Genomic DNA, 22,378 nt, shown 5'->3' with positions numbered 1-22,378 from the left:
GGTCTCCCTTTATATGTGAGGGCACGTTTACCCCTTGCTGCTTTCAGAAGTTTCTCTTTATCCTTGTATTTTGCCAGTTTCACTATGATATGTCGTGCAGAAGATCGATTCAAGTTACGTCTGAAGGGAGTTCTCTGTGCCTCTTGGATTTCAATGCCTTTTTCCTTCCCCAGTTCAGGGAAGTTCTCAGCTATTATTTCTTCAAGTACCCCTTCAGCACCTTTCCCTCTCTCTTCCTCCTCTGGGATACCAATTATGCGTATATTATTTCTTTTTAGTGTATCACTTAGTTCTCTAATTTTCCCCTCATACTCCTGGATTTTTTTATCTCTCTTTTTCTCGGCTTCCTCTTTTTCCATAACTTTATCCTCTAGTTCACCTATTCTCTCCTCTGCCTCTTCAAGCCGAGCTGTGGTGGTTTCCATTTTGTTATGCATTTCGTTTAAAGCGTTTTTCAGCTCCTCGTGACTGTTCCTTAGTCCCTTGATCTCTGTAGCAAGAGATTCTCTGCTGTCCTGTATACTGTTTTCAAGCCCAGCGATTAATTTTATGACTATTATTCTAAATTCACTTTCTGTTATATTATTTAAATCCTTTTTGATCAGCTCATTAGCTGTTGTTATTTCCTGGAGATTCTTCTGAGGGGAATTCTTCCGCTTGGTCATTTTGGATAGTCCCTGGCGTGGTGAGGACCTGCAGGGCCCTTCCCTTGTGTTGTGGTGTATAACTGGAGTTGGTGGGCGGGGCCGCAGTCAGACCTGATGTCTGCCCCCAGCCCACCGCTGGGGCCACAGTCAGACTGGTGTGTGCCATCTCTTCCCCTCTCCTAGGGGCGGGATTCACTGTGGGGTGGTGTGGCCCGTCTGGGCTACTTGCACACTGCCAGGCTTGTGATGCTGGGGATCTGGCGTATTAGCTGGGGTGGGTAGGCAAGGTGCATGGGGGCAGGAGGGGCAGGCTTAGATCGCTTCTCCTTAGGTGATCCTCTTCAGGAGGGGCCCTGTGGCAGCGGGAGGGAGTCAGATCCGCTGCCGGAGGTTTGGCTCCGCAGAAGCCCAGAGTTGGGTGTTTGCGCGGAGCGAGCAAGTTCCCTGGCAGGAACTGGTTCTCTTTGGGATTTTGGCTGGGGGATGGACGGGGGAGATGGCGCTGGCGAGCGCCTTTGTTCCCCACCAAGCTGAGCTCTGTCGTCAGGGGGCTCAGCAGCTCTCCCTCCCTTTGTCCTCCAGCCTTCCCGCTTTCCGAGCAGAGCTGTTAACTTATGACCTCCCAGACGCTAAGTCGCGCTTGTTGTGGGAACACAGTCCGTCAGGCCCCTCCGCTTTTGCCAGCCAGACTCGGGGGCTCTGCTTGGCCGGCGAGCCGCCCCTCCGCCCCGGCTCCCTCCCGCCAGTCCGTGGAGCGCGCACCGCCTCGCAGCCCTTCCTACCCTCTTCCGTGGGCCTCTCGTCTGCGTTTGGCTCCGGCGACTCCGTTCTGCTAATCCTCTGGCGGTTTTCTGGGTTATTTAGGCAGGTGTAGGTGGAATCTAAGTGATCAGCAGGACGCGTGGTGAGCCCAGCGTCCTCCTAAGCCGCCATCTTGCCCCTAAAATCTGATTGAGAATAATTTAATAAAGAAAATTTTAGATCTTCAAATTTACTCATTTGAATTTTTTAAAGTTTATTTGTTTATTTTGAGAGAGAGAGAGAGAGAGAGAGAGAGAGAGAGCACAATCTGGGGAGGGGCAGAGAGGGAGAGGGAGACAAAGAATTGAAACAGGCTCCAGGTTTGGAGCTGTCAGCGCAGAGCCCAAAGCAGAGCTCAAACTCACCAACTATGAGATCATGACTTGAGCCGAATTTGGACATTTAACCCACTGAGCCGCCCAGGTGCCCCTAAATTTTGTTTAATACCTCCTACCCCACCGACTCCTTCAAAGCCTTCTTGGCAGGTTCTTCCTCATATTGCCGTCCTGATGCTAAATGCCAGGGCTCAGTTTTTGACCCTTCTCTTCTTTGTCACACCCACTCCCTTAGGTGATCTCATTTTTATTCTCATGACTTTAAACATGAACTATATGTTTATAAGTCTCAAATATATATTTCTAACCCAGAAATGTCCCACAAATGCTATATTCCCATATCCCACTGCCAAGCTGGTAGCTCCACTTGATTATCTATTAGATATGTCAAAGTTAACATGCCCCAGCTGGACCTTCTGATCTTTCCCTACTCCATTGAAGTTTGCATCTATAGCCTTTGCATGTCACTGATTGAAAATGCCATCTTTCCTAAGGCCAAGAAGCCTGGAGTCATCTTTTAATTTTCTCTTTCTCAAATAGCACACATGCAATCAAACAAAAAATCATGTTGGCTCTAGCTTCAACATATAACTAGAATCTGACCATTTTTTTTACCATGTCCACTGTTACCACCCTGGTCCTGGCCATCATTATCTCTTACCTAGATTACTAAAGTTGTCTCATGAATGGTGTCCCTTTTCTTTCTCCATTGTTCCTCTACAGTAGTCAGAAACTAGAACAATCCATTTATGTTATTTTTTATTTTTAAAAATGTTTTAGTATTTATTTATTTATTTATTTATTTATTTATTTATTTAGAAAGGGAATGAGTGCCTGAGCAGGGGAGGGGCAGAGACAGAGGGACAGAGAGAGAATCCCAAGCAAGCTCTGTGCTGTCTGCTTACAGCCTACCCTGGGACTCAAACTAAAAAACTGTGAGATCATGACCCTAGTCGAAATCAAGAGTTGAATACTGAATTGATTGAGCCACCCATGTGCCCCTAGAACAACCCATTTAAAATACGTAAGATTGGGAACTCTTGGCTGGCTCATTTGGAGAGCATGGGACTCTTGATCTTTGAGAAGTGAGTTCAAGCCACACATTGGGTGTAGAGATTATTTAAATAAATAAAAGCTAAAAAAATGGTAAAACATGATAAGATCATGTCCCTCTTGGTCTTAAAACTATGTAATAAGCTACTGTGATATTGTGATTTATAGTAAGAAATATATATTTGGTCTTCATTCCATTCCTGGCACAGAGCTCCTAAAACCCTGGGAATTTCCTTATAGATGAGAGCTATAATGATGTTTTTGTTATGTTAATGATGTGAATTTGGGAAAATACCTGAGGATGGGAGCTGGTTACCAGGGGAACCAAAGGCAGGACTGAAGGGTTGGAAATTTTAGTCCCATCCCCACAATCTCTGGGGAGGGGGAGAAGGGCTGGAGATTGAGTGCATTTGCAAATGGCCAACGATGCCTCAATTATATCTATGGAATGAAGCCTCCATAAAACGCAACATAACAAAACAAAACACAAAACTTCCCAGTGGGTGAATATGTGGAAATTTGGGGAGAGTACCAAACCTGTAGAGGACAAGGAAGGACACCCTTTTCCACATACTTTGCCCTATGCATTTCTTCCATCTGCTCTTCCTGGGTTATACCCTTTTATAATAATCTAATAATCTAGTAAGTACAATGTTTCTCTGAGTTCTATTAGCTGCTGTTGCATATTAATCAGACCCAGAGATTGGATCATTGGAACCTCCAATCCAAAGCTGGTGGTGGGGTGGGGTTAGCAGTCTTGTAGGACTCAGCCCTTAACCTGTGGGATTTGACATTCTCTCCAGGTAGATAGTGTCAGAATTGAGTTCAATTGTAGAACACTCAGATGGTGTCAGAGAGTTGCTTGATATGGGGAGTGAAACTCCTACATTGTAGTTGTATACAAATCACAGCTCCCTATTTCATTTGAAGTCCTCCCCCATCACTTGCCTCTCTATCTCATCTCCTAATTCCACCCCCCCACCCCGACTTCCTGCTCCAGCTACACTGACTTTGCTATTCCTTGAAACCTCCAGGCTTGCTCTTGTCTCATGACCATTGAACTGATTGCTCCTTTTGTATGAAATGACTGGGCCCCTTAACTTCCTCAAGTCTTTTCTCAAATGTCACTTTTTAAAGTGAAGCCACTTTGTCCATTCAACTTCAATTGCAGCACCCCTAGTCCATCTTACATGTCTTGCTCTTTTTTTCCTCTCATTGCACTTACCATCTCCAACAAATATTACTTATCTGTCTGGTTTATTGCCTGCCTCCCTGCACCAGAAAAATACATTTTACAAGGGCAGAGATCTTTGTTCGAATCCCCAAATCTTAGAACAGTTTCCAGCACATGGTCGGCTCTCAATAAATATTTGTTAATATTCAACTGAATGAATAAATGAGTGTGTGAGTAAATGCATGTGGAGTTATTTGGGGCTTTAGTGATACTGATGTCATCACTCTGTGTCTTTGATCTTAATATATCTTGTCCAGAGGAGTTGAAAATTTTCTTCCAGTTGTCATAAACCCATCTGGATTTCAGTTTTTATTGCTAACATCATTGAATATCATATCTTCAAATTCTCAAATTAAACAGAATATAAATGGAAAGGGAAGGAGAAGAGGAAGCCAGACACCCCGAACTGTAAATTTCAAGGGGGAACTAACACATCTAAGCTTGAAAATATTCACTGTTGTCGGTGTTAGTTTTGTATGGAGGCCAGAAGAAAGTGATGGCACTTGAAACATAATTGCAGTTGAGTTCAGTAGACAAAGGGCTGGGAAAATACAGAAGACCCCATGACAGGCAAAAAGAATGGTGGGACATTTCAAATACAGGTCATGAAAATCAAACTGAGTGAATAAAAAAGAATTTTGGTCATGATACAGAAGTTCTGCACTTTCTTCAGAAGTAGCAATGAACTTGAAGAGCATATTGGTTATGTCAGTTTGCAGTTGTTGCTATCACAAATTACCACAAGCTTAGTAGCTTCAAACAACACAAATTTATAATCTTACAATTCTGCAGTGTGAAATGAATCTCACTGAGCTAAAATCAAGGGCTGTGTTCCATTCTGGAGGCCCTAGGGGAAAATCTGTTTGCTTGCCTTTTCCAGCTTTGGAGGCTTCTCACACTCTTTGGCTCATGGCCCTACTTCATCTTCAAAGCTAGCAATGGTTACCCAAGTCTTTCTCACATAGCATCCCTCTGGCACTGATGCTTCTGATTCCTCTTTCCACGTTTAAGGACCTTCTCATTACATTATGCCTAGCTGGGTAATCTAGGATAATCTCTTTATTTTAGAATCAACTGATTAAGTCTTAATTCCATCTATAGTCTTATTTTCATTTTGCCTTATGTGATGTTATAATTTTTTAACAAGAAATACACACAGTAGTCCCCTCCTTATCTGTGCTTTCACTTTCCAAGATTTTCCTACCCACAGTCAACCTCAGTCTGAAAGCAGATGATCCTCCTGACCTTTCCTGCTCAGAAGGTCAATAGTGGCCTAACCCTACATCACAATGTCAACATGATTCACCTCACTTCACCTCATTACGTAGGCATTTTATCATCTCACCAAGAAGTTCAGTACAGTAAGATATTTTGAAAGAGAGAGACCACATTCAAATAAGTTTATCACAGTATATTGTTATAATTGTTCTATTTTATTATCAGTTATTGTTGTTAATCTCTTACTGTGCCTAATTTATAAATTAAACTTGGGGCATCTGGGTGACTCAGTCGGTTAAGCATCCAATTCTTGATTTAGGCTCGGGTCATGATCTCACAGTTCATGAGATTGAGCCCCATGCAGAGCCTGCTTGGGATTCTCTCTCTTCCTCTCTTTCTGCCCCTCCCCCACCTGTGCTCGCTCTCTCTCTCTCTCTCTCTCTCTCTCAAAATAAATAAATATTAAAAAAACACTTTATCATAGGTATGTTTGTATAGCAAAAAACATAGTGTATATAAGGTTCAGTACTATCTGTTTTTTTAGGCAGTGGATGCTGGGGGTCTTAGAATGTACCCTCAAAGGATAAGGAGGACTCCTGTATTTGGTTCCTGGCACAGAGCTCCTAAAACCCTTGGAATTTCCTAAGTGATGAGAGCAGTAAAGTATCTTTTGTTTATTAATGAGGTGACTTTTGGACCCCCCCTCCGTCCCCCCACCAAATGATGAGGGCTGGTTGCCAGCAAAACCAACCAAGTGTTTAGAGGATTGGAATTCAGTCCCATCCCTCTAACCTCCAGGGGAAGGATTCGATCAATCACCAAAGGCTAGTGATTTAAGCAACTATGCCAATGTAATGAGGCCTCCCTAAAAACCCGAAAAGACTTGTTAAAAAGAAAACCACAGCTCAAAATGGTGTCACTTAGGTTAAGACCGCAAGCCAGTAACCCAAGACTTCATACCTAACCTAACTGCAGCTAACCTAACCCCCCAGAAATGTAACCTTTAGCCAGCCAACATGGAATTTCCTAGTCAGCACTAGGAAATTTACCAATAGACCTCTTCTGATCCCCTCAGGAAGGCAACCTTGCCTAAAAAAAAAGATTTTTTGCTAACAATTTCCTTTTGTTCACTCCCTCTCTACCTTTAAACATCTGTCCTCTTCTGTAGCTCTTTGGAGCTCCCCTCAACTTGCGAGATGGGATGCTGCCCGATTCACGAGTCGATTAATAAAGCCAATTAGAGCTTTCAATTTTACTTGGATTAATTTTTGTTATTTAACAGACTGGCTCGGAGAGCTTCTGGGGTTGGTGAACATGAGGAGGTGCTGGAAGAGTGGTGTGCCTGGAGAGGGCCTGAGGCTCCATGCATTTGCCCTATACCTTGCTCTATGCATCTCTTCCCTATGGAAGAGTTCCATAGTTCCTGAGTTCCTGAGTTCTAGGTTTTTACAATAAACTGGTAATCTAGTGTTAAAAAAACACAAATTCAACTAAGTTTGAAGGTCTAATTGGATTTATTAAACAATTCGTTAACCAGGCAGTGTCCCCATCTAGAAAGTAGAGAGGAGCTCCAAGGGATTGTATAAAATGGAAAGTTTTTATAGGAAGGAGGGCAGGGCAAGAAACTTACTAGCAGAAGAAAAGAAAGCATTATTCTAGGCAACGTCACCTCCTCTTAGGTGGAAGGGAAGGGACTCTCATTAGGTGGGTTACCTTCCTTTGGAGGATGGAGAGGGCCCATGAGACAGGTTACCTCATTGGTGCTTACCAGAAAATTCTCGATTGACAGGGTAAGACATATTTCTGGGGGAGTTTGAAACTGCAATTAGGTTAGGTATTAAGGCCCAGTTTGGTGACTTGGCCTAAGTGACACCAACTTGGGCCTGTGATTTTCTTTTTAACACTAGTAAGCAAAATGTTTCCTGAGTTCTGTGAGTGGCTCTACAGATTAATCAAGCCTAAGGAGGGAGTTGTGGGCAACTCTGATTGGTCAGAAGCACAGGTAACAATCTGGGCTTGCAATTGGCAGTCTTATGGCCCTGAGCCCTTAACCCATGGAATCTCATGCTATCTCCAGCTAGGTAATGTCAGAATTGAGTTCAGTGGGAGGACACCCAGCTGCTTCCCGACCATTTGTTATTGTTGTGGGGAAACCCTACAGCCTCCTCTCTTCCACCCCTCCCATTGGAATTGGAGGTACAGACCCCTTTTACATTATAAAATAACGTATTCACAAGTTCCGGAGGTTAGTACATACACATTTTGAGGGGGCATATTATACCTACCACAGATGATATTGTAATCACTACAGTTTGTTTGTTTGTTTGTTTGTTTGTTTAGAAATGGGTTCCAGAGGTGTGCCTGGATGGTTTAGTCAGTTAAGCATCCAACTCTAGATTTTGGCACAGGTTATGATCTCATAGTTCATGAGATTGAGCCCCACATTGGGCTCTGCACTGACAGCATGGAGCCTGCTTGGGATTCTTTCTGTCTTCGTTTCTGTCTCTGCCTCTCTCTCTCTCTCTCTCTCTCTCTCTCTCTCTCAAAATAAATGAATAGATGTTTAAAAAGAAAAAGAAGAAGAAGAAATGGGTTCTAGAAAAAAAAAAGAGAGAGGGACCAGACTAGTCCAAATAACCTCTATTTATCCATGTTCTTCACTGGCTATTCTAAGTGCTAAGTACTCAAGAGCTGTGCAAAAAAAAAATTACATGACTGATTAGAAAACAGGAAGCATCCATAGCTGACAGTAAATATTTTTTGGATGGATTATTATAAAGTACAGTAAGATCAGTCGTGTTTTTACTCCACAGAAGTGTTTAGGATCTCTTGGGGGCAAATAAGAGGATTTCCTACAATTTCCTATCTGTCATTATGTCATATATTTGCAAACTTTAGAGATAAGTAATAGAGATTAGAAGACAATGATATTAATTATCAAATAATAATGTTTCAGAGTTTCTCAGTGAATGCTGTTGGACTTAGGTAAGTCCACGGATATTTTTTTACTAGCCTCCCTCCCTACCTTTGGAATAGATGATGCACATACTTTCCAATTGATCTTCATTGACTTCTCCCTCTCTCACCTTCCTCAAGTGGTGGTTAATAATGTATGAATGATCCTGAATTCATGTATCTGTCATTGGTAACACCTTCTTCTGGATTCTCACACTGGTTCTGATGGAAGATAACTTGGGCCCTGGGTCAGAGGACTCTGTCATTTCCACTTTCCTAGAGATCTACTTCTCCATGGCTAAACTGGGCCCAAAACATAGTAGGCCTTTAACAAATATTTGTGGATTGATAGATTGGGTTAATCCTTTGTGAATGAGTGGTTTGGAGCAGATGAACTTCATCTCAGATCTTACATGGGGCTCTTCAGAAACACGTCCTGAAATGAAGATTTGTGTGTAAGTAATATGTTAAGGAAGGACTTCTGAGAGAAACAGGTACCAGTGTCAGGGGGACAGGACGAGGGGAGGAAGAAGCCAACCAAAGAAGAGATCTCCAGCAGAGCCACAGCTTCTGCTGGATCCCACACGGAGGCTCTAAATTGAAATTATACCTTAAAGTTAGTACTTTTGTCAGGGAAAGGACCTGGGCTTTATATTCTGCTATCATTCACTTGTTGGCCAAAGGTCACCCAAGGGGGATGTGAACTCCCAGGCACTTCCAGCTCTCAGCAAAGTTGGCAAAGTGTCTTTGGCAACTCAAGAGATGGCCTCTGAAAAGAGGCACAGGTGATGGTTTTCCTAACAGCAAAAACACAGAAGGCAAGGGAGGGACACAGAAATGGTCAAAGAGATCTGAGGGGATCTAGGTAAGCCCCAACAGCATTCACCACAGCTTCTTCCAGCCCTACAACTGTAGAAATATTGCTGCAAAGTGACAAAATTTCCTTATTTGTATGGGCAAAAATTCACATTTTGAGAATTCTGAAAGAGAGGTACTCCTGTACTTGAGATACATTTGCCTTTAATAAATATGGGTTTGCTCCCAGGAAATAAATTTTTCCAGTGGTAAATGTGGCTCTAAAGTACCATGGTATATATAACTTCTGCATTTAAAAAATTCCATTTGGTTGTTTCTAAGGGTATTTCTGACTTTTCTAATCCAATTCTACAGAAATTCTACAGAATTTCTAATCCAATTTTCTAATCCAATTCTACAGAAAAATGCATTTGACTGCATACTAGATCCAAATGTCCTTCTGATTGGTTATGGTATTAATTTGGTTTAATATTGATGTTTTGGACATTATTCATGGCACGGTTAAAAAACCATAAAAATAAAACTTGAAGCATATGTTCTTTGGCTCATTTATGAACAAATATCTCCACAATTAAAGTAAAAATTACTGAAAATAAAAGAAACTGAAGAGGCCCATCTCCTCATGATCCTGAAACCAACAAGGGCAGAATGGTCCCTCAGAAGATTGAGACATTTCATGTATAAAGCTTTAAGTTAATCTGGTTTCCAGTGAAGGCAGGTCAAAAAGGCACTTGAAAGCAATGCAAAGTGTTGGTTTTGGATCATTTTAACACTAAAACACATATTTAAGCCATTTACACAAGACAAACTAACAATTTTCTTGGCCAAGAGCCTGCCAATTACAATGTTAAAAGAGCAACATAAGAAACCATGAGTTGTTTGGGATGTAATTTGAGCCTGTTCTTTGGACCAGCAAAACTGTGAAAGACCAACATGTTCCTATTTAGGACCAGCTTGTTTCCGTAGGCTTACAGGGCTTCTGTGTGTCAAAACTATTCTTGAAGCTGTTTATCTTTGTCTAGAAAATGGCAGAATTACAAAGATACCATTTGACCAACACAGTAATGAGCAAGATGTAATATTTCAATCCACCTAGAAAGAGCAATGACTGATTATTAAATATACCACACGTATTTCCAGTCATAATGAGGATGTTGATGATGATGGTGATGAGGAGTAGAAGCAGGAAGGGGAAAAGGAGGGGGAGGGAAGGGGATGGAGGGTACTGTGTTATGTTTCTTTCTGTTACTAAGCTGCTCTGGGGCCTTTTTACTTGCTCTTCCTTCTGCCCCAAACTTGTTCCACATTTTGATGTAATTGGTTCCCTTCTTCACTGAGGTATAATCCCAAAGTCATGTTCACTAGGCAGCTTTCCTAGGGCTGATCTAATATTATTTTTTCTGACACACAAACATCCTCTATGATATTTCTCTGCTTTGTATTCTTTATAACACTCATTAGTAACAAAAATTATTTTGTCCACTTAATTTTTTACTTATTTGTTGTGTGTCTCTTCTAGGCTCACCACTCTTATCCTGTGGAGGCCTCTGACTCACATCCAGCCCCCTTCCTTTCCCATCCCTGGTTCCATCCTGTGCCATGAGAGGCCCTTGTACATCACGCATATGGGCAAGCTTTCCCATCCAAGTCCTGTCCAATATACCACCATGCCTATAAAGGGTGAGGTATAGCAAAGAGGACTTTGCAACTTACTTTGCAACTTGTTTTTAAAAGTGAGATAGATTATTGCCTGGATAGAGAAATGGCTAGATGCATGAAAAGCAAGTACAGCCAGATATAAATGGTAGAATCTACATGGCAGATATATAGGTGCTTGGTTTTTTTGTTTTGTTTTGTTTTTTGTTTTTTACTTTTTAAGTTTTATGAATGTTTGAAAATTTTCATCATACAAAGTTGGAAGAAACACAGAAAAATAAAAGAATTGGTTTGGACTCAGGAGACCAATGATTGGGTCACAGATCTGCTACTCACTAGCAGAGCTAACCTTGGACAAATTCCAAACACTGTAAGAATTATATTAAAAATAAATAGTTTGACTATGTATCAGTCAGGACTTTTTTGGCTGGAAGTGACATAAAGCCATCTCAAAGTAGCTGAGAAAGAGGTTAGCATACATACCTGGGAAGAAGAAGCCTTCAAACTAGACCATTTGAAATTTCTCCCCATTTCTTTAAAAAAAACTTTTTTAAGGCTTATTCATTTTTGAAAGGGAGAGAGAGAGAGAGGCAGAGAAAGAGAGGGAGACACAGAATCTGAAGCAGGCTCCAGGCTCTGAGCTGTCAGCACAGAGTCCCACATGGGGCTCAAACTCATGGACTGTGAGATCATGACCTGAGCCGAAGTCGGACATTTAACCAACTGAGCCACCCAAGCGCCCCTCCCCCATCTCTTGACTCTGCTTCTCTTTATGTGTTGGCCTTTCCCAACACATAGTTTTCCAACTCCATATGGACTTTTCCCATGCAACAGGGAAAAAGAATGGCTACAGATATTATCTCTTTCCAATTTAGTGGCCCTACATGTAAAAGAGGGTTCTCTCCCTTGGGGCACCTGGCTGTCTCAGTCAGTAGAGCATATGACTCTTGATGTTGGGGTCATGAGTTTGAGCCCCATTTTGGGGCATAGAAATTACTTAAAAAAAAAAAAAAGAGGACTCTTTAAACGTCAATAATGTAAGATTCCAGGGAAGAATTTGGATTGGACTGAGTGAGTCCTGAGCCTTCCTTATAGCCCCAGGATGGTATGTGATTAGCTATGTCTGGATCATGTGCTCATACTTGCTCCAGGCTATGACTGGAAGACTCAGCAAAGCCACATAAAATGGGATTAGGGATCAGTCTCCATAGCCCAAGGAACATTGTTACCAGGGGAAAAAAGGGAAACTAGAGACAGAAAAGAAAACAGATGCCTACCATATAGCCTGGGCTCTCAAGAATCTAGTGCTAATGTTTTGAAAATGCTGTTCAGACTTCTAGGCTGGTAGTAGATGCTCAGAAAGTATGTGTTGAGTAAAAGAGTATGTTAAACACCCATGGGAATGACAAATTACTTTAAATATTAGTAATGGGAAAGTTCTTAGAGATCAGCTAGACTAACCCTTTCATTTCACAGATAAAAGAAAATGAGGCTCAAAGAAGTTAAGTGATGTTCCCAAAGATATGTGATTACTTCTAGAACTAAAGCACCCCATTCTCCCATACTGCCTCTCCATATTTCTTTAAAGCATTACTATTTCCAACAGTTTCCCTTTGCCCCTCAGCTTTGAGTAGATTAACCATCAGCTAACACCACCCAGGCATCCTGATAGCAAAGAAAATAGAGGCTAAAAATTACAAAGAAAAGGAAAAGAAAAAAAATCTACCTTTGTTTAATTGTTATTCTAATGAGTTAAGCCTCATGTTCACCACAGGCAGGCTCTTCTAACAGAAAAAAGACAGATCCGTTGGCTGCCCCCATGGACGGCTTGTGGATAAAAGTGTGTTTACACAGCTGGGTTGGTCCAGAGGGAGCCAGGACTGAAAACAGTCGATGAGCAGGCTGATGGCAGGTGACAGCTGGGAGCATCTGTTTCCTATTACAGATATTAGGCTACAATAGTGCTATCCTCTGACCCTTGGGTCCAGCTTCCTTGGGGGCCTGGGTGTGTTCCCAGATCTCAGGTGCTGACAGCCAATTTGCTTGCTAACACATCCTCAGGGTACTCCTGGGTTAGAATGGTTCTAGTCTGGGATTTGGAAGAAAAGCTCAGAATTCAGATAGGGTGGGTGAAATTATTGATGTTCAGCTCCTAAAGCAAAATTTAATTCTGTAGTAAAACCTGTTGGAAAGAATAGGTCATTCATTTCCTTCCTTAAGCTTCCTTCCTCCCTCTCTCCCTTTTCTTTGTCCCTTCATTTGCTCTTTTCTTCCTCTTTAGCTAAGCAAGAATATTGGAAGAAAATCTACTCTTAATTTTGGTAGAAAAACAGAATTATGCTGCTCCCAAGTTCTCTATGGCAGTTAGCCACACTGGCCAGCATCTGGAAGAAGATCTATTCTGTCTTCATAAGAATGAATATTAGACTTAGAACATAACCAAAAGGTATGACTGGATGAAGGATGCTGGTCTTCATTTGGGTTCCCCTGAACGTAGACCCTGAGAAAGGAACTCAGGTGCATGAAGTTTTTTGGGAGGCGGTTGTAGGAAGCAGAAGTGAGGACCATGCAATAAGGCAGGGGGAAGGAAGCAATTGCTGCTGTAGGCAACCCATGACTCGATACCTTGAGATCTGAGAAGTTTATAGGAATGACTTTCAGAAATGGGGGAAGAACAGAAAGCTGGAGCATGAAACCCATCTTTGGTTGAGGGTTGCCTTGGGGAGTGTCTAGACACAATTGTTTCTAGGCTGTGTTTGGGCATTAAGGCTGAGAAAGCTATGTGGCATTGGAAATGGCTTGAGGCCAGAAAATAGAAAGCCAGGGAAGCTGACATTGCAAGTTGGAGATGCTTGCTAGAGATGAAATCAGAGCCAGAGGCATCTGCTAACAAAATGTGAGCAGCCAGAATAAACCCATATAACTACAGGTTAATTTGTGACTGGAATATGGGATGCCATTACATTATTCTCCTTACTTTTGTACATCTTTGAAAATGTCCATAATAAGAAGTAAAAAAAAAAAAAGTTATAGCTTAATATACAAATCACTTCCCTTTAATGTCATTCTCACACTTAAGAGAAGCATTGGAATAGAAGCTAAATAACCCATCCCCCCCCCCCTCGCACCCCCCCCCCCCCCCGCCAAATACTATCAGGCACATTCTTCTTTGTAAAAATTATAAACGTGGAGACATGTTATGTGTTCTAAACAATATAAAATAATGAGTTAATAATTCCAAACAAATAATTTGTTTTAAGTTTGCTGAAATTGCATTGAATTCACAAAAGTAGATTATATAGCATTGGCAGATATAAACGTTATTGGGAAGGGAAAGACCCTGACCCTATATTGAAAAGAATTATGAAGTTGCATTCAAAGCATCTGGACAATGGGCATCTATTGTTTTTTGCAGCCTACCATCCATGCATGTCCCCTGCTCTTTTTCCTCAGTTAGCTTTTGGCTTTTGTTTGGGAGTTGAAAGAAGGGAGAATGGGGAGGTAAGATTTTTCTTGAAGGAGATTAACTAGTAGAAACCTTTCTTTTATATTTAACAACTTCCATGAATTGATTAGATAACTGCCCATCCTTAATATTTCAAAAGACCTTAGAGCAACTGCACTGACACAGGTTAGAAATCTGAAAAATTGGGTATGAAGGCAGGTTAGATAGAAGATTGTTACTTTTACTTAAACTGCTAGAGGGTGTCAAGAGAGGTGTCTGGGTTGCGTGCCCAAGATAAAGGTTTGCAGAGCAGCTTTGGGAGGTGATTGCTACATGTAGCTAAATTCTGGGAATGCAGTCGGTAACAGTGTTGTCCTATCAATGCAAGGGAGCCTATCTATGCATTTATTTATTTATTTATTTATTTATTTATTTATTTGTTTGTTTGTTTTATTTCAGTATAGTTGACATACAATGTTACATTAGTTTCAGAGGTACAACATAGTGATTTATCTACGCATTAAAAACTACAAACATCTTTTCTATTTCTGCCTGTTCCATTTAATATTGATGTTTAAAAAATGCTCCATATTCAATGATATAAAAAATCAACTATTTTATTATGCTTATAGATTGACTATGTGGGTCAGGAATTCAGGCAGGGCACACTGGGGATAGTATGTATCTGTTCCCCAAAGCCTGGGTCGAATTTTTGGTCCTATGTAACAAGGGACCCTTCTCAACAACATCTTCCTTAGCTCCCTTTGTGCCCTTAGTGCAGCCTCCTCAAGGCCTTTTAGATTTCTAACATTCTCCTTTAGGATCCCCTCCCATTCTGGTTGCTTCACCTAGTTCCAAAGGCAATGCCACATGTTTTAGTCTTGTTACATTATTTTGTTATGTTTTGTTATGATATTCATCCACTTCTAAGTAACAAAATCTGTTCCAGTTACTACTGCCATGTAATAAGTGGTTACTCTTACAATTACTATGTAATAAACTTTCTCTTCCATCACTAGAAGTCACTGGTAGAAATATAAAGAAAAAAGTCCCCATGTGACTTATCTATGGTAGGAGTGTACAAAAGAGAGAGAGAGAGAGAGAGAGAGAGAGAGAGAGAGAGAGAGAGAGAAAGAGAGAGAGAGAGAGAGAGAGAGAGATAACTAGTTAGTGAAGATAAGATGGGCAAACTGGAGGCACTGGAGTTGTCCAGAATCATGAGGACATCCTCCCAGCCATTGCTATCTTTCTTTGGGCTTTCAGTGTCAGGGTCATGGCATGATGCCCTCAATATAAGAGCCAGTGGACTGTGGTTCTGTTGTTGGAGCCTATGACTAAGTACTACTTGTACTGTAAACATAAACAAAAGCTATTTCATTGTTATTATTATCAAGATTTGGAAAGGGCAAGGGGAGATGGCCTGTTTCTGCTCATGACACCTAAGCTGGGAAGACTCAAAGGCTGGAAGTTAATCCATGGCTGAAGACCAGATCTTCTGAAGGCCCATTCAATTACATGTCTGGTAGTTGGTGCTGGCTGCCAGCTGGGATCTTACCTGGAGCTGTTGGTCACAATGTCAATATATGATTTTCCCATGCAGTTGCTTGTGCTTCCTCAGAGCATGGTGGCTGGGATCTAAGAGCAAGCATTGCAAGAGAGAATTGCAAAGAACTGCATTGCTTTTCAGAAGTTACATGGCATGGCTTCTGCTATAGTCACAAGCTGGCTCAGAGTGTCAAGGGTGGGGAACATAGGTAGACACACCTTTATATGGAAGGAGTATCAAAGTCTCATCATTCAAAGAGCATGTGAGGTGGACAATGTGTGGCCATTTCAGAAAAATTATCCACTGCACTGTCATATACCAAAACAGTAAGATGACATATTACAGATATAGAACATTCTGTGGTTACTGGTGATATGTCAAATCCTTTACCATAACAAGAAATAGCATAGATATCAGAGGATTAGAGACTAAGTCTCTGGAGATAAAGGCAACTCTTTAAACCTGTCATAAGAATCTTAGGCTCAGAACTTGGGATCCTCAAAGTCAACATTTATTTCTTTTTAAATGATTTTTCTGGAATTATCTTCTTCCTCCTGAATTGTATCTTTTATAAATACTTTGGTTCATAGTAAATTTTCTCAGTTTGGTTTCATCTGAAAATATCCTCAATACACTCTCATTCCTGAATGCTTGTTTAGCTGGGTAAACAATTCTAGGTTGACATTTCTTCAGGACTTTGGAAATATTTCATCAGTAATTCAAAAATACCATTTTCGTCTTATACCTTCAATTGTTAAACCAAGACATCTAATTTCAGTCTAATCATTTCTCTTTAGGTATTTTGTCTCTGGTTGCTTTTAAGATATTTTTGTCTTTGATATTCTGAAATTTCAGTATTATGTGTCTAGGTTTGTATTTCTTTTATATATCCAGCTTGAGATTCATGACCTTCCCAAATATGAGAGTTTCTGTTTTTCATCAATTCTGGATAATTCATATCTATTGTCTTTCTTTTTTTTTTTTTTACGTTTATTTATTTTTGAGACAGAGAGAGACAGAGCATGAACGGGGGAGGGGCAGAGAGAGAGGGAGACACCGAATCGGAAGCAGGCTCCAGGCTCTGAGCCATCAGCCCAGAGCCTGACGTGGGGCTCGAACTCACGGACTGTGAGATCGTGACCTGAGCCGAAGTCGGACGCTTAACCGACTGAGCCACCCAGGCGCCCCTCTATTGTCTTTCTTTAATGTTTATTTATTTATTTATTTTTTTGAGAGAGAGAGAGAGAGAGAGAGAGAGAGAGAGAGAGAGGCAGAGAGAGGCAGAGAGAGAGGGAGACACAGAATCTGAAGCAGGCTCCAGCTCTGAGCTGTCAGCACAGATCTGGATGCAGGTCTCAAACTCAAGAACCATAAGTATGTCTGTCATCTCTTAAAGTATTACATCTTCTTTGTTCATTCCATTTTTTTATGTTCATGGAATTCTAATGTTATATATATTAGACATTCTATCCTTACCATTCTCTCTTCCATGTCTATTACATTCTCTTCCATATATTCCACCTCTTGGTTTCCCTGATCCTCATTCTGGGTAATTTCTTTATATCTAGTTTCCAATTTGCTTGATTTTTTTCTTAAGTAGTGTGTAAGTAATATTTAACCCATATGCTGTTATTATTATTATTATTTTAGTGAACAATTTTGTAGTCCTAGATCTTTAATTTTTTCAATTCTATCAGATAATTTTTAGGTATTTTCTTTTTTTTAATGTTTATTTTTTATTTTTGAGAGAGAGAGAGAGAGAGAGAGAGAGAGAGTGCATGTGGAAGGTGCAGAGTGAGAGGGTGGGGACAAAGGATCTGAAGCAGGCTCTGTGCTGTCAACAGAGAGCCCAATGCAGGGCTTGAATCCACAAACCCTAAGATCATGACTAGAACCGTGAGATCATGACCTGAGCTGAAGTCAGATGCTCAACTGACTGAGTCATCCGGGTGCCCCTTGTATTTTCTTAATCTTTGCTTGGTTTTCTACTCCCTCACTTATTTTTTTCTACTCCCTCACTTATTTTTAAAAACATTTAAGAAATATGTTTTTCTTATTCTGTATCCAGTGACTTCAAAACCAGAAGCCTATGAGATCAAGTCCACTGTCTCTTGTTTCTGTTCTTACTAAAGACTGTTTGTGTTGTTTCTGCTTTTCACCTGATGGGCTTAAAAACCTAGACCTTAGCATCCTGCTATATGTAAGTGCCCTTAGTAGATAGAAATGGGCCTTGAGCACTGGCAACCTGATGTAAATTAAATAAAACAAAAACGATTTCACCCCAACTCAATCCAATCTTATTTCTGTTAGTAGTTTCATTTGTATTTTAGTACATGACCTTCTATTTCCCACATATATTGTATATGTATGTATGTAAATATAATAAAAATAAATACACAGACACACATATGTAAATTATATGTTAAGTATTATTTCGGATTTTTTTTTTTTTTTTTAGTTAACCACATGCCATTGATAGCTTTTCATTTTAGTACTTAAAAATGGTTAGATCATCATTGTGTTTTAATAACTTATTTAGCTATTCCATATTGATAGAAATTCAAGTTTCCAGTTTTTTCCTTTTCTCCTGCACAAGCAATGGTGCAATAAACCTCCTTGAGCAGTGCCAAACTTGTAGACATTATCTGATGAGTATTTTTTTGCATGAATATGTATATCTTTGTGCACATATAGAAATATTGTAGGTAGACTCTTAAAAGCGGTTCTTTTTTTTTTTTAATTTAAGTTTATTTATTTATTTTTGAGAGAGACAGAGAGGGAGAGTGGTAGAGGGGCAGAGAGAGAGAGGGAATCCAAAGAAGAGAGAATCCCAAGCAGGCTCTGCACTGTCAGCACGGAGTCTGGTGCCAACTGGAACTGATGAACCATGAAATCATGATCTGAGGCAAAACCGAGTCCGATGCTCAACCTACTAAGCCACCAGGAGCCCCTTTTTATTTTTTTAAGTTTATTTATTTATTTATTTTTGAGAGAGAGAGAGACAGAGAGAAAACTGGATCTTCTGAGTCAAAGGGTAAGTACATTTAAAATTGTGGTAGATGACCATCAAATTGCCCTCCAAAAATATGCGCAAATCTTTATTCCTCCAACAATGAACAAGAGTGATTGTTTTCTCAATCCTCACCAACAGGATATAGTATCATCAGTCTTAAAATTTTAGATAATCAGATAGAAGCGGACTGCTGTCTATTTCAATCTGCAATTAAATACTTAAAACAATTTACTTATTTATTTTTTTTACACCCCAGCGAGGTGGGACTTCTTTTCATAAACTGTACTTCTAGCAAGGGCCAGGGTCAAGTTAAACTTCTGGTCTGGGGACCATAGAGCTATTGCTTTACTTCTTTAAATTTTTGCTTCCTAAAACAGGTTGAAAGGTGGTTAGTTACTTGTTGAAGGACTCTTGTTAATAGTTACAAAGAAACATTAGAGGGATTACATTGTTGCTGGATCTTGATCTTGGATGCTACGTGTAAAAGAAAGGTTATTCACACTTTTATTGTCCCCAGGGCAGGGCTAGCTCTCACCTCCCATATGGAATCCGGGCAGAACTGTAGTTTTCCCTACTGTATGGGGCCGGGCGGGGGCGGGGGGGCGGCTGCAAAGACACAGTAAAATTAAGTTCTGAAGTGTCACTTCATTAAATCATGGCTGCTCTAATTTCATGTCCTATCACATCGCTGGTCTGCCAAACCACTCGGATCAGTTAACAGTCACAGGACGCCGGCTCACTGAGAGGCTGGTTGAGGGGAGATAGGCAACAGCGCCTGCGCAGCTCAGAACGAAGCTCCAGGTGAACACGCAGAACTTCTGCGGCCAGGTGAAACGTTCGCTAGCAGTGGGCCGAGTCAGATCAGCGCGTGGGCGTAAGCTTCCGGCCACGTGGCTAGGCGCATGCCCAATGGAAAAGCTTGACGTAAGCCCCGCTTCCTCACCCTGGCAACGGGCGGGTGACTACTTCCGGTGCTGTGAGGGCTCGGGGCTGACGCGGGTGAGTGTCCCTCTTTCTCACGCTGTCCGCGCTGCTGCAGCCGCGGCGGCGCTGCCTCTGTCCAGGCCCCGTACGCTCACCGGGACATCCTCTCCGGGGCCGGGAAGGGGCGGCGCGCATGATGCCCACTTGCCTGGGGCGGTGCTGAAGGAGCGGATCCGGGACGTCCCTCGGCCCCTCGGTCGCGCGTGGCGCCCGTGTCGGTCCCCTTCTCAGCGTTGGCTCCAGCTTGGCGGTCTCATTCCTTCCCCGAGGAAGGGGCTGTCTGTGTGTGGGCAGTCCTCACTGTCCTTCAGTCACTTTGCAGTGCGGGCTGCGGGGTTCTCCGAGTCGGAGGCTCGCAGAGACCCGAGAGTGTGCGCCCTAGTCGTGCGTGGCGGGTTGGGGCCAGGGCAGCCCCGTGGTGTAAGAGGCCTGGTTAGGGTCCGTCAGGACGTTAGCATTTACTGCTCAGGCGGCGGCGGAGGAAAGGACCGAGAAGATGGAGAGGAGGGTGGAAAACAGGAGCTGGAGCAGCCCTGGAAATAGAGGGCATCGTGTTTCCGGAAGGAGGGAGTTTAACTTGACTCGCCTCTGTAGGGGAGGGGAAAGGAAAGGTATTTTCGGGACCATGTGACTGAGATCGTTGAATACTAACCTAAGGAATTTTTATACACTCGGGAGTTAAAACAGTTTCCTTTTTTGTTTGTTTTAAATAAAGCTCCACCCCCACTCGTAAAAAGCAGTGCATGCTCATTAAAGAATATCTGGAGAACGCAGAAATAATTATAAAGAGATCACCTGTAGTTTTACCAACCCAGCATTTTGATCCCTTTCCTTTTTTTTTAATAGCAAATTCTCAACCTATTTGTGATTATAGTGTGTGTGTGTGTATAAAGTGTGGTTATAACCAAAAAGCATAATTTTTGTACATTGCATCCATTGCATAGATCTTTTTTTCCCTTTAGATATAATTAACATACCATAAACCCATCCTTTTAAATTGTAAATTTCATTGATTTTTACAATACTGATAGAGTTGTGCACCTATCACCACTATATAGTTCCAGAACATTTTCATCATCTCCAAAAGAAACTGCCCATTATAATCACTTCCCCTTTAATCCCCCAGTCCCTAGCAGCCACTAATCCACTTGTGTGTCTATTGATTTTCCTATTCTGGACATTTCATGCAAATGGAACTATATAATATGTGGCCTTTTGTATCTGCCTTCTTTTACTTAGCATAATGTTTTCAAGGTTCATCTATGTTGTATTATGTATCAGTACTGCTTTCCTTCTTAATGGCTGAATAATATTCCATTATATGAATATGCCACGTTTTGTTTATCCATCATCAATTGGATATTTGAATTGAATTCTCTTTTTGACTATTATGAATAATTCTGTAAACATTCAGGTACAGGTTTCTGTGTGGTTATAGGTTTTCAGTTCTTTTGGGTATATATCTAGGAGTGGAAATGCTGGGTCATATGGTAACTACATTGAACTTTTTGAGGAGCTGCCAGATGTTTTCCAAAGTGGTCTGTCCAGCAGGATAAGAAGGTTCTGATTTCTCCATATCCTTGTTGGCACTTATTATCTATCTTTTGAATTATAGCTATGCTATTGCTTATGAAATGGTATCTCACTGTGGTTTTGATTTCCATTTCCCTGATGGCTAGTAATGTTGAGCATCTTTTCATATGCTTATTAGCCTTTTTTGTATCTTTGGAGAAATGTCAGTCTAATTCCTTTGCTCATTTTTATGTTGAGATATAAAAAACTTTGATATTATATGAGTTCTTTATATAGTCTGGAGGCAAGTCCTTTATCAGGTATATAATTTTCAGTGGTTTTTTTTTTTTTTTCTTTCCATTTTGTGGGGTTTCTTTTTGCTTTTTGAATAGTGTACTTTGAAGTATAAACGTTTAACCTTTTGGTGAATACTAATTTATTTATGTTTGGTTGCTTGTGCTTTTGGTGTCCTATGTAACACCATTGTCAAAGGCAAGGTTATGTTTTTTCCTAAGAATTTTATAGTTTTAGTTCTTACATTTAGTTCTTGATCTGTGTATATCAAGGAATAGGTGGGTAGGAATAAGTAGGATTCCAAGTTCATTCTTTTGCATGTAGCTATTTAGTTTTTCCAGCACCATTTGTTGAAGACTATCCTTTCCTCATTTAATGACCTCGGTACCCTTGTTGAAAACATATTGACCATAAATAATAAAGGTTATCATTTGTTAACCATTTTTCTATGTTGGATATTTAGGTCACTCCCAGATTTTTGTTTTTCTATATTATCCTGTGTTAAACACAGCATAAAAGACATAAAGTCTTTTTTGTGTTTGAAGTTATTTTGGTAGAAAGTGTTCTCAAAATTGAAATTACTGGGTCAAAGATGAAATAAGTCTGTTTTGGAGCTCATTGAATGAGGCATTAAACCTTCAATGTCATGATGTTAAGAGTGGCAAAGTGTTTCTTTATCCATCAGTTGCTGTAGCTTAAGGGCTGTATTTCTACAAAAGCCTTTTGCTATAAGATGAATGTATTCCCTGACTTATTATTCTTTCAACTGTTTCTAAAAGACTAAATAAATCTAGAGTGAAAAACTTCAACACCAGGGGCAAACAGGACATGGAGTAGTTTTCTAAGTGGTGTAAAGAAAAAAAAAAGTG

The 22,378-nt window shown here is 40.9% G+C and overlaps 1 protein-coding gene across 17 annotated transcripts in view; it reads left to right on the top strand.

Annotated features, from left to right (window-relative positions):
* Positions 1-19,597: 19,597 nt before the first annotated feature.
* TASP1 (taspase 1) overlaps positions 19,598-22,378 on the top strand; it is a 298,108-nt gene continuing 295,327 nt past the window's right edge. For all 17 annotated transcript variants that reach the window (XM_045053884.1, XM_045053888.1, XM_045053885.1 and 14 more), the window contains exon 1: positions 19,598-19,718. The gene's annotated coding sequence lies outside the window, so the exon portion shown is untranslated. The remainder of the gene's footprint in view (positions 19,719-22,378) is intronic.

The sequence above is a fragment of the Felis catus genome, chromosome A3 (assembly GCF_018350175.1).
Source record: "Felis catus isolate Fca126 chromosome A3, F.catus_Fca126_mat1.0, whole genome shotgun sequence".
Taxonomy (NCBI): Eukaryota; Metazoa; Chordata; class Mammalia; order Carnivora; family Felidae; genus Felis; species Felis catus.
This window is presented reverse-complemented; position numbering and strand designations above follow the sequence as displayed.